The sequence below is a fragment of the Taudactylus pleione genome, unplaced genomic scaffold, assembly GCF_031769625.1.
Source record: "Taudactylus pleione unplaced genomic scaffold, aTauple2 ptg000306l, whole genome shotgun sequence".
Taxonomy (NCBI): Eukaryota; Metazoa; Chordata; class Amphibia; order Anura; family Myobatrachidae; genus Taudactylus; species Taudactylus pleione.
In genome coordinates, this window is record NW_028284707.1 from 6240454 (window position 1) to 6259528 (window position 19075).

Consider the following 19075-nt stretch of genomic DNA (forward strand, 5'->3'; position numbering starts at 1 on the left):
CATTTTATTGACAATTCGCTGTATTTGTAGTGTACGTGGCTCGTGCAAAACTTAGGCCAGTATTCCATTTGAGGCGAAAAGTCCAGATCCGCGATACTTTTTCGCCGATTACGTAATTTTCGCCTGTTTTGCTTTTACCCCATTCTCAATTTGAATGTACTAGGCGAAAAAGTTTTGCCTATGAATAGCAGCCGGAAAAAAGAGCAGAATTGGAGTTTTGGGGTGCAACGTTGCGGGAACCCCCGTGTAGCCTTCAGACAGTCCTCCAAAGGTAAACTGTCAATTTTTTTTAAGGACACCCCAAAAAAATGACTTTAAAAAAGGGGGCGAAAAAAAAGTTGGTGTACAAAGTTAAAAACTAGCGAACTTGACTCTGGGGGGGGTCGCCAAGTATGCCCTGTTTTTTTTTTTTTTTTCATTGCAGGGGCTTGCGGAAAGTGGATTTTTCAAGATTTTTTTCAACTTCACTTTAGCAACTTTTAAATATGCTGACCCCCATTTTCAAGTACCCCAAATTTGATGGGATAAGTTATTTTCTGGAATAAATACTCCTGAATACTATTCTGCACCACGTATAGAAAAACGCTATTTAGCAGCTATTGAGCCCATTTAAAAAACACCAAATACCTTCAGCAAGCCAAATCGGGGGTACCATAGCGAACCCCCATGTCAGCATCTTTTGGGGGGGGGGGGGGGGGGGGGGGATCAGACTGATTCCCCAAATCTGACAGTACTTTCTGCCTGTTCAAGTTTCGCCGGGTCCCATTTTCGTGTACGGGGTAAAGCGGGCACATGCGCGATACTTTTCCACCTACAAAACAGGCAAAGTAGGTGAAAAGTCCGGGCCGCGAAAAAGTATCGCGGCTCGGCTCAAATTGAATACGGCTCTCCGTCGCACACAAATGATGCACCCGGGATTTGTTGAGCTTTTTTAGATTTACTAAAAGTAGCAATAAAGGGCTGGTCCTTGTTAGTGAAGCAGTTTATGCACTACGCTGGTGGCAGCGGCTTTCTACATTGCAGAGTTTTGGAGAAAAGGGAACTTGCTGAACTCTCGGGGACAAGTCGGTGCATGGAAGACATCGGCACTGGAAGAGCAGCCATACTGTGCTACTCGCAGAACGTGGCTGCCGTTGGCGGTGTTCAAGTGTCAATGGTTCAGAGGAGGTAAACAGCATCTGGCTCTCCCAACTGTTGTGGAACTACATGTCCCAGCTTGTTCTATGAGCCCATTGGGGCTTTTGTAGTTCCACAGTAGGTGTATAGCCTCTGACTGTAAAAGTGTGTAGAGGTCAGTGTACTGCCATTCACAGTTCTCCAACTGCCACAGCTGCCATTTTCGTAGCTGAGGATGTGTGCAAATATGCGAAGGCGGTCGGGACTTGTACTGAGACGCCCATCGGAGCCATCGCAGCTGTCCGCAACTGTGTACACATACACTGCATCTGATGCAGGTCAGGCAAACATCGACTCCTTGACTGCATCTATGGTCACGCAGAATAGGCCCCGTAACTGAGACTCCGGAGACATGTTAATTGCGTACGGGTTCGCAGGCACAGGATGTGACGCCCCAGTAACGGTCGAGATTCGCCTGCGTTTTTAGCAGACACTCCCCATTGCCTACCCCAAACTATCCCGGCCTGTCATTCACACTGTGATTAAAGACTCGCAGCACGTGACCACGGTAATGTACCTTGACATATGCGCAGTGGCAAAAAAAAAAGTCACCCCATTTCCCGAAAACCTCGGTGTAGCAATACAGACAACACTACAGTGCTGTCCAAATACACCACGATATGTTTACATTGTAACCGCTTACACTGGCACCGTAATGTCTACACTAAACAGCCGGCCCAACCCACGCTGAAACCCCCCCCCCCCCCCCCACAAATATATGGCCATCTGACACCTATAATGCCTATCACTAAAAGCATAACTCTGGCCACGGAAGTTGCCACAGTACACGAATACCCACCTATATCCTCCACCAAATCACAATGCACTCTAATGCCGGGCACACACTAGACGATATGTCGTCCAATGCTGCGTATCAGGTCAACATATTGGGCACATTGTCTAGTGTGTACCCACTATGCACGCCCCCGCTGGTTGTTATCGGGGGTCGCGACAGAGCCGACACCGGTACAGTCACTGGTGCCAGTAAATGACATAACGGGCAGGCGGTCACCGATTCATGCAGTGTGTACCAACCGCCTGATATATCGTTCATCGGCTGTTGCATTGGGTGGTCGGCAAGTGTGTACCCACCTTAAGGCACCCTAGTTTGTACCTGATGGCTTATCGTTCACATCTGTTTGGTTCCAAGCTGGTGACATTACATAAATCATTAGCAATCTGTTTACCCAGTACATCCTATTTGATTGTATAAAGTAGTGGTCCTGTTGAATTGTATGCTACAATAATGGCCTAATTTGATTGACATTACCTGTATGTTTGGCCACCTTTAACGCCCTTCACTATACTGCCTTTAAATGATTTAACATTGATTGCCATAATTCCACCCTATGTAATATTACCCAGTGTAAGAGGCATGTCTCCCCAGTGCTGTCTCTGTGCAAATAGCTCATCTTCCTGCACTACTAACATACAGCAAAGTGGACCATAATACTGACTGTTAATAGTCTGAGATCAATAAGCTATTTTCCTCTTAGACGCTACTGCTTAATGGTATGTAAAGAAGAGGGCTGTCGTCATTGCTAGGTGGCACGCGGTTTCTCACGCACTGGGAAACCTTGCCATGGAAAGCTTATTCTCATTGTCCCCTGTTCATGCCCCCTCACCTTTCTAATAGGTCAGTAACACGATGACTATATGCTATTGTGAAATATAGATGTTTAAACAAAATCTGTCCGTCATGTTTTCGGTCCCAGCAGCTGCCATTTTTAAAAGGCCGCTTACGTTGGAGCTGCATTTTTGGCATCACTGCATATGGCTGGCGGGCAGTTTCAGTCTCTACATAAACGAATTATCGGTACAGATTGGTATATTCACACAAGGGCATGGGCGTATCATGCCAGACGACTGCCACACTTCGTGTGTTGAGAATTCACTTTACAATTGAGATTTTAGCACTGGGTTGTGTCTTGTTTGTGGCAGAGGGTGAAAAACACGTGATTACAGTAAATTTATTTATTCCGGCTTTTATTATTTTAGAACAAATCTACTGGTTTACCCTTCGTTGCCCACAGTTCTTAGACTATCTAGTCAGTAAAAGGAGGCAGCCATTTTATTTCTGTTGGTTTAAGTCTGGGTAGCCTTTTAATATTTAGTTGGTAAGGCGCTTGAGACAATTGATGATCCCTGTTTGGACGCATTTTCACATTTCTTATAATGTGAAAGAACAAAATACACCTTGTGCGCATAGATCAGGGTGCAGCTATTGCAGAAAAAGGTTACCACCAACCCAATAAATATGCAGACACTATAAAGAGATGTGATGGAGTGCTCCCAAATTAGGGAATACAGGTTGCATAAAATTGGATTTAAAAAAAAAAAAAAAAATTATTTGTTTTAAGTAGGTTTTTTTATTAATTTTTTTTAAATACAGTTTAAGAATTTAAAACGTTTACTTTAAAAAAAATTTTTTTTTATACAAAATCCTATTTAAATAGAAAAAAAAAATATTTTAAATCAATCAGTTTTTGATTTTTTTTTTTTTTTTTAAATCTAATTTTATGCAACCCTGAGGGAACAGTCTGTACCAGTCCAGCAAGTCTCTGATATAATATGCTTCGTATACCAGTTAAGCAAATCCTTGATAGATAACAATTCCAGATCCAAAAAACGCCTTTAGGACCCATCAATATTCCACAGCAATACTTCAGTCGCTTTGGTATACTGTGTCGATTGACCTCAAATCCTAAATATATACTTCTCATACTGTAAAATTGTACAATTTATTCCATGTTAAAATATACTTCCATTTCATATAGTGATAATAAAAAATGTCTGCGTACCAACTTGAGCCTTAACCAAGGCACTAAGACTGCATGTAAGCAACAGTCCTGGGGCAAATCACCTCTGCGCTGTAGATGGTCAACCTTCAGAGGTCCCAAGAAAGGATAGCTGCTCCTGTACTCCACCGACGCGTTTTGACTCTATACCACCTGTGCTCCCACGTCATACATACAGTAAGGGCACTGTCTGAAGTTTAATGATTTTCTCCTCTTAAAGATGAACCTACGCAAAGGAAGATGACATTTTACATTCACAGATATACAATACGTGGCTAAAACCATGTGGACACCCCGTCCAGTTAGTGTGTTTGGCCATTTCAGCCACCCCCATTGCTAAAAGGTGTGTAAAGCATTCAGCCGTGCAATTTCTATAGTCACACATTTGCATTAGAGTGGGTCATACTGGAGAGCTCAGTGACTTTAAACCGTGACACTGTCATGTCGTCATCTTTCCAACAAGTCAAGATGCCCCGGTCACCTGGCAGTTCTGTCAGTGGTGGTAATGTCGAGGAGCAGCAACAGCGCAGCGGGAGGCCAACCAACTCAGAATGACGCAGCGCGTAGACTGGTCTGGGTGGCAACACGTACTACCGAGTTCTAAATTGTTACTGAAAGCAAGAACTTTGTCTGGATCTTCGTGGGTTGAGTTTTCCTGGCAGAGCAGCCACGCTCCAGCATCAGATCACCATGTACAGTGTCCACCGTCTGCTGGAGTGGTGTAAAGCACACATGCATTGGCCGCCGGAGCATAGGATACGAGCATATTGCAGTAAGTGCACACATGCGCTTGGCTATCTATTGGGCGGAACGGGAGGTATTCATGCTATCCTCAGTAATTACAGGCTGGTGAGAGGCTCGCTACAGAACCCTTCAGTGGGACATGTCTGCTGTGAGTACTGAAACATTGCCCCCCCCCCCCCCCCAACAATCCAGTCTGATAAGCTCCTGAAAGTTTTATACATCTACACATGAATGATTTAATAACTTTTTTTTTTTTTTTAAAGCTTAGTGGGATTTATGTAGCGCAATGGGCCTTTTATACAGGGTGTCCGCTGTGGAGTGAAATTTACTCAGGCAGATTTACTAGGGCCTCAAAAAATTTCTCTACACAACAGGATTGCTTATTACGATCTGTAACGATGCTGTTTAATGTCTCGGTGATGGCTTTTTACATGTAAAGGGGCCTATCCATTAGCAGGTGTATTTCTGAGCGATGAAAGATAAAAGATATCCCTTGAAAATTTCAATGGCTGTGCTGAACGATAGTATCGGTCATGTACATAACAGATTTTATTGAACGATATCGCATGACCTCATTCAGGGAGTGGATTTTTTTCTCTGTAGCTGCTGCTAATATCTTTCGTCGTTTACCGCATATAAAGTGCACGATATTGCTAACATCGTACAGCTATACGCGATAATTGACCAACATGTTGGAGAGATGATAGATGCGATTTATCGGCCGCGGAAGTGCGCATCTGTCATCGTTCAGTGCTTATCCATTAGCAGATATAATGAACGATTGAAAGATATATCGTTCAATCGCTCACTTTATCTGCTAATGGATAGGCCCCTTTAAACTAATCTTTCCTGTGAGTTAAGAAACTGACTAGTGACTAATACAGTCTTTCCTTCCTGTTGTGTATCTGCCGGGCACCTTTGCTTGTACTGAAAATAGAGATGTTTATATATATATATATATATTATTTTAGTAATTTGTAAACATTGCACTGTGTGTTTTTTTTTTTTTTTTGCAAGGTAACCAGGGGTTATGTATGTAATCTCTGGATAAATTACCTTTTTGAGAATATTTTCAAAGGTTACCCTAATTTATATTATACTTTTATAATATATTTAAAACTGGTGCCTGGCAAAAATTAGATCATCATGATTGTGTGCATGTCACGCAGTGCGTGTCCTGGTTCCTACTACACACGCCGGACGCACGCCGCAGCCAATGATGACTGTACAGAAGAGGGCTGGGGCCAGGTGTTTGGTGTGTATGTAAAAGACTCCTCCGTTCTGTATTCCTGTTTCTGTCCATGTACTAAAGGAACGCCACTTTCCAGTGTATAAGAAAATACTTAAAGCCCACCTGTCATTATAGGCTTTAATGCACTTTTCATTGAACACAGACTGCAAATAAGAACATTCGGAGTGCTGGAAGGAATGTGGATCCGGCACATCCCATTGTGCATCCAGCCGTCGCTGTGAACTTGGTAATGTTCCTCTCAGTTTATCTCCCGTGTATGGGGCGTGCGTGGGTTTGAACTGCAGTCACCAAGCCTCTGAACAGCCGATTGGTAAGTTATACACGCTTACATCGGGCTCTTGATTTGTCTGACCGAACATCACAACTGGGCGGGCATTTAAATTTGCCCTTCCAGTTGTGATGCCAGTGTCGGCGGTCCCTGCAGCACGTACACACATGCACCAATATGTCTTTCAGATATGTCGGCTGTGCTGCAGACAGTGCGACTCAACCCACGGCTAGTTGAACCTGCCCTTTTTATGCCCTTTGTTGAACTTAGGCAGGAAATCTGCATTGCATAACGGAGAAAAACTTTAACACTATACAATCTTGTATTTGGCTCTAGTAATCTTCTCAAACCTGTGGTGTAAAATTCATGGTATGACTAAGTCGAGAAGCAGTAATCAGTCAAGAAGCCAGTCGTGTTATGGACACAGACTGAATGGGCCGGATGCATTTTGGACCAGCAGGCGGCCTTCCTGGGGAGGTCCAATGGAGAAGCTTGATGTGGCTATGTGGTTATTCTGACATTTGGTCTTACAGGGCCACCGTAGCCTAGGCCCAATATTGTGTCTGTGAAGGACTTGCCTGAATCTGGTAGTAATTGATCCATCCTATGCAGCTGCCACTGAGACAGTATTGGTGTCATGTTGTGGCCGCGTAGGCCACTTGTTTTACAGAAGCTGATCCTATGACAACAGCATATGAAACTGTTAATGGAGGGAGTGGAGGCAAACCTTTGCTGCTGATGGGTTTCTCACCGTTGTGCCATTTATTTGATACTTACCCATGTCCTATTTAAACATTTTAAAGTTTAAAATTTTGCTGATTTTTTTTTTTTTTTTTTTTTTTAACTCTTTTGCAAAACCCACACATACGGTCTTTTTTTTTCTTTTCCTTCAGAACTTTGTTTTTACAGAAAATCCCATTAGTTCATTTTGCTTATTCTAACGCATCAAATACAATTTTTTTTTAATTTTTTTTACTGTAATGCACAAAAATGCTATTGAAATTTCAAGGAAAAAAAAAAAAAAATGAACACCAGAAATACAGATGTCGTCATACAGTTAACATCTATATGCCACAGAGCACGCAACTGGGCTGCTCTGAACTCTGTAGTATGCAGACTTTTTTTTTTTTTAATTTTAGTGTTTTATTTGCATCGCAGATGCAGCAAATCATCACTCTGTGTACTAGAGATGTTGGATTGCAACTTAAATCACACAGGAATTAGTTTTAAATACAAAGTTGCAGATGAAACCGAACAGAACTTGGAGTGAGAAAAAAAACGCGCCCGCTGCATGGTAGAACTTCATGTACAGATATAAGCTCAGTTGCACGCAGATGTTCTAATGTCGTACATCAAATGGATCAGTGTAATCTAGCGATGTAGTTTTGTCACTTCCGTTGTTTTATGTAGTCGAATAAGAAGCAAATTTTGAGCAAGAAAGTCGGCGCAGCCAGCGCGGGTTCCCTTGCACTGAGAGGGGCCGTTTGGCGAGACTGAAGCCACAGTGCTTGAGGACACATCTGTAAATACTCGGCGGTTCTTGCTTCAGCACAATTCATCATTAATTGCAGCCAGCAACAATGGATGCTTAGGTTTTCACAAACAAATTATAATGTGTTGGGTTTTTTTTGGGGGGGGAAAGGCACATTTTTGATTCATAAATGTGTAGTATGATGGGTACAACATTGCATCCCAACAAGGGATGCAGTAATATGCAATCCCGACAGGGGACTAATGATAGGCGTTGAAATCCCGACTCCTGGCATACCAAACGAAGGTAAGCCGGCGGCTGGTGTGGACAGCCACTGGGGGGGGGTCTGGTTAGGTTAAGGGCTCCCGGGGGGGGGACTTAGGGCTAGGCACCCCCCCCGGGAGGGCTTGGGTCAGGGAAGGGGGGGGGTTAAGGGTTAGGTTAGGTTTAGGCTGCGGGAACGGTGGGGTTTGGTTTAGGCACTTATGGAAGGTTTAGGGTGAGGCACTAGGGGGGAGGCTAGGCACCCCTAAGGGAGGGTTAGGGGGGGGATGGGATTAGCGTTACTTACCTTAATCCCCTTTTGGGATCTTCACTGCTGCCAGTCTTTCATACCGATTTCCTCAAATGTGGGTACCCCATGGTTGTCAGGGCACTTACGCAGGCCCACTGAGAGCCACGGCGGGCCCGGGTAATAGGGGGCGTGGCCTAATCGCGGAAGGCGTGGCCACGCCCCCTTCCCGGGAAAACAAAGATATGCAGCGCCGCGAAGCATCGCTGGGGAGGGGGGCGCTCTGTGCCCCCTCAGCCCTGCTCAAAGCCAGGGGGGGCGCGATCAGTGTGATCGCTCCCCCTCACAGGCTTAGGAGGCTGCTGCTCAGCAGCCACGAGCAGTCTCCACTGCAGCTCAGCACACGCTGTGTGCTGGGCTGCTGTGAGGGAGGGGGAGCGGTGCCGGGCCCCGGTAATCTGTACCCGCTCCCCCCCCCCCCCCCTCGGCGCCCCTGCACTTACGAGCATGACCGTGTAGGACACGTGCCCTTCCATTCATATATGGAGAATGTGTTTTGTGTGCATGGTAGCTTTTTCATGTGATTGTCAGACATTGGGCGGAATTCAATTGATTCCTGCCTCCATCGCGCCCGACGGAGCTATTCAATTCTTGCTCCTGTCGGGCACGGTCATCTGCCAGCGCTAAATTTCAGCTCGCAGCCCCTGGGGGATGAGAGCTGAAATGTGCGAAAAGTGACATGTTTGGGCGCCCAAGCATCACTTTTCGCGATGACGCCCAGCACTTTGGTCGGGTATAGCTGCTTTACGCGGCTAAACCCGACCACTTTGGGCGCGATCAGCACGAAAATCTGGAACAATTGCATAGCGGCCCGCAATCTCCTGTCACTTTAGACGGGAGATGCGAGCCGCGAAAACAATTGAATTCCGCCCAGAGTGTACTAAGGGGTCCCCCCTCTTTCTAATGAGGTTGCCCCTTTATTATTGGAAACCAGGTTGGGCAACATCTTCTCCCAATCCTGGACTCCCTGATTTTACAGTAGTGCAGAGGTTAATATTGACCACACTAGACATTTTCTTTTATGGGGCACCAACTTTCAAAGAGGTGACTCCCCTCTTTCACACAAGATTCCCCCTCCCCCCTCTTTTAAACTGCTTAATGTATTTATGTTACATTAGTGTTGTAGGTGCACATGTACGTACCTGGTTCACATCCCGAGCCTTCCTCTGTGTCCAGCAGTCGTCTGAACCAGTAGGGAAGAGGTAGACCCTTTTCGCAGCCCACCCGTTGCTGTGGAGGATGAGTGGGACTCATCCTCCACAGTTTTATTATGCATGCAAAGGATAAACCCCACTCATCCGCAGGGGTTAGTCTAAGGAGGAGTACAGTGTAGATGCTTCACAGGCTCCCACAACATGGGATATCGAAAACACACATTCAAATGAACCAGTGTGTTCTACATATAAAAACTTCCTTTCAAGGATTGAACATTGCACATAGGACAGTAATATGTGCTTCTTCTTAGGTGAATATTTGCTAGCTAGTCTATGATTATGGGGAAGTTTGCAGGACTGCATCACGAGTAGTTGTTATACGCGTTGTCTGCAAGCAGAGTAAGCAGCCATTTTGTGGAAGCCAGTATTCTGACAGAACAGAATGCCTCACACGTCTTCTCTTCCTAGTGAGTTAAAGGGCTCAGAATTGTTTCACTTTACAAAGTGACTGACACTCATGTGTGTTAGTGAAGTGTATATATTCTCAAATAACATATTCCAGCTCCAGCCAAGATGTGGGAACTCCTAAGTGTGACACACTATTTGGCTAAACGTGTAAGAGGGAGCTGCATGTGCAGGCTTTTCGTTCACCGTCCTGCTGTGATCTATCTACATCCAGTCATGGCTGTTGGTAGTTTTATGCCCAGACATGACAGGCTGCCCGAAAAACTGTCCGTGTAACATTAGGGAAGCCCACGGTCAGTAGATGTCGGGTGTTTGCTGTGCACGGGGAAACCATTCCCCTAGGCACAGTATAATGTTATAGTTTTTCAGATGTTTGCATGATAATGTGGCCGTTACAAGCCGCTTACATCTTGTAGGTTGGTGTTTGTATAACCATGCTGTTATACGGTAGGTCTATTCCATGTTGCCTTGTACAGGACATCGGTGCTGCCATGTGACATGCATTACCCAAAGCTTCACAGTTGTGCCAAGCTAGTTTTCTGCCCATACGCCACCATTTTAAATGGAAAAATGGCACATTGTGGTATTTGCCTACTGGCAGCCTACACGTTTTTGGGCCATTTCCATTATTTTCTTGACAGTTTGAAAACTGTCTACTTCTAAGTCAGTGCAGCTTCTTGTAGGTATGTATGGCTGGTATTTACCATCCAACCCTAAATGATTCATCAAATGCGAAGCGGAGAGCCAAAATGGTGCTAGTATATGCTGGAGCGCCATCGCAGTGACACTGGTGAGCTCCTATGTGGCCTTTCTGACTGCAGTCGTAGCTTACATAGGAAGGTATTATGGTTTCTCATCTCAGTTCTTCACCTATGAGAAGCTCCGTAGATTAACAGCGGGAACCTGTTTAATTGACATTAGGGATCTATCTAAAGCGCATTCCAGCCACTATTTTGTAAGTAGGATGCCAAAAGGAAACCTGCAGGAACCTGTCCTTAGGGATGGCCATCGACCAATGATGTTTCCAAAACATTGATTGTTGCTGGTCGATGTCACCTTCTTTTGCCATCGATGGCAAAGAACCAATGGATTTCTTTTCTAATAGTGGCAGGATGGAGCTTAGCCCAGCCCCCAATGGCCGCGCCCCCATTTTCCATAGACCAGCGGCCCGCCATACCCGCAGCAGAGATGACCACTGAGGGGATGCAAACAATTGATGGTTTGTGTACCATCGATGGTAATAACCGATGGCCACCCCTACCTGTCCTTCACATTTTTAATATTATCAAACCTATTATTATTACCAGTTATTTATATAGCGCACATATTCCGCAGCGCTTTTACAGAGAATGTCCATTCACATCAGTCCCTGCCCCAGTTGAGCTTACAATCTATATTCCCTACCACATGAACACACATACACACTAGGATTCATTTTTTGTGTATAGGAGCCAATTAACCTACCAGTATATTTTGGAGTGTGGGAGGAAACCCACGCAAACAGAGGGAGAGTATACAAACTCCACACAATTAGGGCCGTAGTGGGAATTGAACCACGACCTCAGTGCTGAGAGGCAGTAATGCTAACCATTACACCGTCTGTGCTGCCCTAAATGGGGTAAGTGAAGACAGTGCCCATAGCTATAATTTTATAGAATGTACTCAATGAATGATAGCTAGAATCTGGTTGCTATGGGCAACATCTTCATGTTTGAGGTTGAAACAAACCTTTAATGTGATGATACCGACCTCTATGTGGGGGCTGGTCACTTTTATGCTTACTGTGTGTTTTACTGCACCTATGCTGCCGGTCTGATCTATGCGCTTATTTCCCCTGTGGTTATAGCAGATGCTATGTTTATGTAACGTTCCTTTTGTATATATTCCACTTTCATACAGGGAATTTATCTCCATATACATGTATTTTTTTTTTATTTTTTTTTAAGCATTTCATTGAAACCTCTCCTATATGAATACATGTGAAATAGATGTAACCTCATATACATTATCAAAACATAAGGTGAATTTTGATGTAATTTTTATTTTTTATTTTTCCCAACATATAATATTAGTTGAGCTTAATAAACAGATTAAAAATAGGAACAAAGTCTGAGGGGGAAAAGAAAAACAATAACCGGGGTGAAAATTAATAAATAAATAAAAGTGCCATTAGCAAACATTACTATTACACCACTCAGATATGTCTGTATAGTGATAAGGATCAAATTGAGATGTCAAGGGCTTATAGCACTATGTCATACAACACTTTGGAGAAGATACCAGGTCGTATTTTCAAATACTTTCTTTATACCAGTCTGCAACTGTAATGGGAGAGTGAGAAGGTACGGTTACCATTTAGTATAGAATCTCTGCACGGGATGTAGTCAGGAAGCCGACGGTCGAAATGCCGACTGCTGGCTTCCCGACTGTCAAATCCCGGCAAGGTACTAATGACAGGCGTCAAAATCCCGACGCCTGTCATTAGACCTACACTGGTAGCCCGACGCCTGCCATACCGTAAGAAGGTAAGCCAGGCGTGGACAGCCGCCGGGGGAAGGGTTCGGTTAGGGGCTCCCGGGGGGGGGGACTTGGGGTCAGGGAGGGTTAGGAATGGGGGGTTAGGCATCCCCGGGGGGGGGGGGGAGGTTAGGGTTAGGCACCCCCCCCCCCCCCCCCCGGGAGACTTGGGTTTAGGCTGTGGGGAAGGGAGGGGATAGGGTTAGGCACTAGGGAGGGAGGTTAGGGCTAGGCACCCCTAAAGGAGGGTTAGGGGGGGGGGACAGTAGGGTTAGTAAATAGCTTTGGAGCTGTCGGGATCTTCACTGCTGCCGGTCTTCCGGCGTTGGATTTGAACCCCCAGACATAGGCCCGGCGGTATTTCATCCCGATCCCCCTCCGCACACCTTGTTCAATATCTGAAAGAGCATTATGCCTATCAAAATAGAAATGTTCTAATATCATTGATTTAAGTTCTTCAATTGAAGAGGCTGTCCTCTTAATCCATATGCATTTATTAATCCAGTATTGTATTTATATTTATCTTGAGCATTGTGTAGAGGAAGTGCTGGCGCCCTTTGCAGCTCTTGGTACACGGTGGGGTGGCATGGTTTTAATTTTTATTTGTTAGCGCGCTTGTGCCTTGTTCACAGCTTAGCCATGTGGGGCGCTCTTCTATTGTAGTCGATTTGATCAATGTAGTTTTTATATGGTGATTTATGTATAAGTGGATGGGGAATTTTTGTCACAAGAGATTTGTAAAAAAAAACAAACCTTAACGTATTACAGCATATACCTAACTTATAACATCGATCTGCATCTGGGTCAGTAAGAAAATAAGCGTGATACGTGGATATGGGTTTGACACGTTCTTGTGCCCTTTTAATCGTAGTTTTTGAAAAATCCGTATTGCTTTGACATTTAGATATTTTCTAAGTCAGGGGTGTTCAACATGCGTCCCTCCATCTGTGGAACTACACATCCCAGCAGCACATGTTGAATACCCCTGTTCTAGGTATATGGTGTCTTAATACTTGGGATGAGGTACAACCGTTTGTTTAGGGCAGAGGTTCCCAAACTCTGCCATTATACCATCCAGGTTTTAAGGATATCCATGCTTGAGTTCAGATGGTTAAATAAAATTGACTGAGGTGCTAATTAAGTCACCTGTGCTCAAGCATGGATATTCTTAAAACATGGACTGTAATGGTGGAGTTTGGGAACCTCTGACTCAGGGACTTCACTTCGATTGCCTGAATATGATTCATCAGCTATCGCACAACTGCGCTTTGAGAGCCTGGTTCAGAGTTGGCCGGTGTTGCACTGTAGAGTTACACTGAAAGTTGACGTTTCAGTCCTTGCACATTTAAATGTGCTTGAGGAGGGCTGAAACTGGCATTTGCATATTTTCATCGCCGCAACTCCACAAACATACGCACCGGCGCTTGCAGCTGTGTGCACCACTGAATCAGGTCCTGGGCGCCTTGTTCACAAAGTCGGGTAATGGCTAGACGGCAAGGACCAGCGATGCGCATGCACGCTGGGTCCTTGCCGACCCCGACTATCTACTGAACACGCCAGTCAACCTGACGACGCTCGTCAGATTCGTCATGGTCAGAGATAGGAGGTCGGACTCCTGCACTGAATGACGTTCAGTGAACGCCGTTCATTGCGGGCAATGCACCTTGCGGGCACCGCACCTAGACGTTCAGTCTTTCAGGCCCCTTAAAAGAGACTCCATCTAAAAAAAAAAAAAAAAGGCTTGTCACTGATGTGCTTCATTCATGGAATCCCAAAGGTAATTCACTAAAGCCTAAATATTAACAGGCTGATGTGGTGATAAATACAAAGACAGACGTAGCCGTTCTTATTACCTATTTGCGCATATGAAGTTATATCCTCTTTTAGCCTTTTTTATTTCTGCATGTTAAGTTGCAGTTTTATTCCCTTCTATAGATGATCTTATGGTCCTTCATGTCAGAATTATTTATATTCGGCTGATGGTCTGAAGAACATCCATTATTTCCTTCAAAACACCTCTTGCAGCTGACAAGACAATTAACTTTAGTCTGCAAACGACTAGCTGCTGCAGGAAACTACTGTTAGCATCATGCATATCAAAGAGCGGTAAAAGACTTACAGTAATTAACCGTAACACACTTTCCTGAGTCTAGTTCCCTGCTGACTTTTTGAAACTTGTAAGAAGCACGTTTTTCAGCGTTTGGCATGAAGCTGGCCTCTCTTGCTCCTCCTTATCTCGCCTGTGCCGTATCTGGCTGCTGCAGATCTGTACACCAGTATCAGCAGTCATCCGTGTGACTGACCTGTGTCACAGCATCTTGCATAGAACTCGTGTCTAGTAGTGTGATTGTGATAGTTGCTATTCTGCTGAGCCACAAGGTATAGACCAAGGCCACTGCCTCCCTGCTTTGGTAAGGCTTATAAAGTGCCAAAATCCTCGGGAGCTTCTTAGATCCAGTCATTAGCATGATCCACTGAAGCAGAAGCCAAAAACCATACAAGAGTGGGTGCCTCTCCCTGTTCCTTGTGTATGAGCAGGCACCCTGCGGTCTTTCGTCCCAGGCTTGATGTGATAACTGTGGCCACCATTTAACCAGATAAAGAATCAGGCTCGCCTTAGTCTCTGGTTATCTCAAGCCATGACCCAATTGAACTCTTAACAGAACAGCACTTCCTGTGCTATATGATCGACTGCTAGTGGTGGAAGTTCCAGAGTTCATTGCCAGTGATTGGTGAGAACTGTCTCTTTAGTATTACCAGTTGGTCGTCCACCTTCCTGACTTTAAGTGATATTAGCTCTTCTAGGGGACATGTTGAAAAATCTGATGGTTCTCCGAGAACTCTCCTATTGACGTCTGCTAGAGGGTCAGGAGGTGCCAGATAGGTAACACCAAGTGGACGTGGAAGCTGACAGATGTATAGTAGTCAAGGTTGGGACAATGAAGGAAATGGTCTTCAGGAGACTTCGGGAGATGGCGGCACCCAGAGAGGAGTACACCAACCTGTAATGGCACAAGGACACGTGCTTCATGGGGGGCTTGTCTGCTTGTTTTCCATCTTATTTGTGTCTTTTGAAGCCTTTGGAATATGATCTTTTTGATGAACACCATGTATCAGTATATAACTTGTATTTGGGTAAGATACAGTGGTACCTATTGTGTTCTATAACAAATGTTGGATACTCAGTTTGTGATATGTGAAAAATAAAATAAAAGCCTGCATAATATGATCTATCATTATCAGTAGATGGAATATGGACTTTGTGAAGGACGCATGTTCTACTGCACAAAAAAACCTACCGACCGGCACGAATTGTTGTGCCAGTTATTTTGGAATCAATTTCCAGACATTTATCATGCTCCGTCAAGTGCTTCTACTGATGTGTCCTTGCTCATCTAGCCTCAATGCGCCACACAGCACGATAATGCCTGGAGTCAGCGAGCCTCCAGATCCCGTGCAACTCTGCTAACATCCGGCCTCTTCTTCTTTTTTTTTTTTTTTTGTTGCCGAAAATGCATCTGCGTGACGCTTGTATATCTGTGTGCAATGGACTCTGTAAACTGAAGTTGGCGTGGAAAAAAGCTGCGTCCGTTGCATCACAGCACTTCTTATGCTGATTGAGAGACTCTCACAAACAGATATACAAGTGTCGCATATCAAATTAATGCTCCAAAAATGTATTGTGACCGTTTGGTCTAAAGCTTGGATACATTATTGTCCAATCCTCCTGGGATCCAACTCCAGACCAGACTGTTGAGACCATCCTACTGAAGATCTGGTTGCAGAGTCCACCTCCAATCTATGTGTACACACCTGTCCAATTTTGCTGCAGATCTCCAATCCGCAAGAGTGTGAACGCACCTTCGATCATGCCTTGGCGAAAAGAAACTGGTCGAATCGAAGGTTTACATCTTGTGTGCTGGTAAATATTGATCCAATTCGATAGTGCCATATCTGATCAAAAGTGAAGGGCGTGCGCACTGCCAAATGTACTGCCTATGCTACTGCTGCCTTTGTGTCTTTTAGACAGATGGTGGTTGAACGTCGCAAGTTAGATTGTACTTTGCATCGAAAGAGTGATCACAAAGGTCTTGTTGGTTTATTTGTTGCTTTACAGTTTACAGTCGGTAAACTGCGATTGCGGACTACTCCCCCCTAGTGTTACCAGATGCAGGAGAGTAGCCACCAGCAGGTTCCTCCACCAGCACATGGGCCCGCTTGCTTGTGTGTGTTGGTATAGCTGCTGCAGCAACTCTTTGCAGGTGTCTTGCGGCTGGTTTGTCCTGGCTGCTTACTTTGGAGCAGTGCTGGAGGGTTGCTTGCAGGGCATTGACTCTGGGCAATATGTACAACAGAGAAAAGACGGGGAATGGATTATAGGGATACAGCAGGTAATTGGTGTCATGCAGTATCTTGAAGCATGGGGTTTATTGTTCATAAGTAGTCCTGACAAGGACTGTTGCACATCAGTGTTGTGGTACTGGCGATTTCATCCAGAAGTGGGGTAAACAAAACGTTAGCCATGTGTTATTCATATAAGGGGAGATATATCCAAAGCTTTTTAAAAGCACAGGTAAATCAGGTGCTCATAGCGACCAATCAACGGTTAACTCCTTTTATAGACAGTATAGTGTTCCTTCTAGCTTCTTGATCGGGCAGGGCGCCAATCAGAAGTAGGGCACATCTGTGTCCAAAAAGGGGGCTGACTTTTCAGGGGAATGGGGGTCCTCACAGCACCCCCCCCCTTTAATTGTAGGGGGCGTGCCCAGCATTCATGGAGATGCTGGGGTATCCCAAGCTCTCCTCGCGCTGTGAATAGATGCCGTGCACATGAGTACGGCATCTATTCACCCACAAATTTCTCCCCCTGGGGTGGGGGGGCAGGGTGAGGTGCAGCAGCACAGCAGGCTGAACCGCATGGCGCATTTTAGCCTTTTAAAATTGGGCAGGGTGTGGTGCCCTGCGGGAACTTTAATGTACTTGATAAATAATGGCTAGTAGCTGATTAGTTGTTATGGGCACATGTTCCCCCCCCCCCCCCCCCATGGAACCTAAACCTAATAAGCACTTAGAATACTAGAACAGTCCTAGTGGGTGTGTGAGTGGGGGTGGCCAATCTGGGGAGCGGATGGACTGCACTGAACCAACCAATTAGGACTAGATTTGACTGGGCCAATGGACAAAGACCTTAGGTTCCTGTGGAGCCCATTGTTCCCCGATTAGTCAGAAGGGAAGACCTATTAAAACAGTGCAGCTTTCATTACACTGATTATAACCTAATGCTTAGCTTCAGGGGGAAGTTCTGAGCAGGTCTTAAATTCGTATGTAAATGTAATATATGCTCATCTGTAATTCCCAAAAATTTGTATGGATCATCATGGTGATTGTTCCCCAATTTATTTCTGTCTTGCACAGAGCAGGAGACCCCCTGTGGAAGGAAGGAATGCCAGGGTGATACCTGATTATGGCCCAGGAGAGCTCACGGTTTACTTGCATGCTACTCTAGTAATCAGTACACATGTTTTGCTTATACAATCTGGTCCATATCCCATCTGCTGTGTAAAAGAAATTAAATTTAAAACTAAGTTATTTCTTCCTATTTTCCATGCGAGGGAAGGTGGATCCTGCTACGCTTTACAGTACCTGGGGTCCCGTGTGAGGGTGGTCCCTTAGTGCCTGTACCGGTGGATAAGAACAGGTTATACCATTACGGAAGGGCAATCGCTGCCGAAAAGGCCTGCTAAGCCGGATAACGCCTACTCTGTACTGTTCAGGCATCGTGCAATCACAAGAACCCATGTTATGTATGTATGTACGTACTGTATTTTGCAGTATCATGTACTTTGTTGTTTGAGGGAGTGAGATCTCCCAATGCTTTCAGTACCCATGTGTTAAGCTTGAATGCTCAGCCAGGCTGGGAAGGGGCTGGAGCTTGTGCTGTTTGTTCTTGCTCTGTGCTGCCCCTAGTGTCTCAAGAGAACACCACAGGTGAAATGGGCTGCATTCACTTCTCTGCCAGGGTAATTCGGCCTTCCACTTCTGTGATCCACAAGAGAGATTGACAGCTCCCAGGTGTGTTGCAGTGCTTTATAGTGTTGATATCCACAATAGATATAATGTAGAAGCATTAGGTGAAGGGGGTAGTATGTGAAAAGTTACTTATTTTAACACCTTTATATTCAAACTGTAAGTTGGTCATCCTAAACTTAAGTAACACCAACGTATTCAACAGCATTGCATGACTGGGGAGACTCATCGTGTATACAGCAAAATGGGTACATGAGCCCCTGATAGCTAGAGCTTGCGATTAGTGATACAGGAAATAGAAGGTCCTAATTTGTAAAGGTATGGTTAATCTGGGAACCTGTTATTGTCATTCCTGCAAATATCATGTGCTGAGGGTAATTCCAGGGCAGTGAGGGGAAGCACGTGGGAATTTACAACCCCCCCACCCCACAATATATGTAATAGTTCATTACAGCCTGGTCTTGTTTTTAAATTCTGTCCATTCTCATGCTGTTGTACATTGTACAACTCCAGGCTCCCCCTATCGGCAACTTTTTGCAATAAAGTTTTTTCCGGAATCCTGCTTCTCCTCTTAATTATTCTCCCTGCCACATGTGGGGTCATTCTGATTGCTAGATCAAGCTATAGATATA

The 19075-nt window shown here is 44.9% G+C and overlaps 1 protein-coding gene across 1 annotated transcript in view; it reads left to right on the plus strand.

Annotated features, from left to right (window-relative positions):
• GLCCI1 (glucocorticoid induced 1) overlaps positions 1 to 19075 on the plus strand; it is an 84896-nt gene that overhangs the window by 12171 nt on the left and 53650 nt on the right. The window lies entirely within an intron of this gene.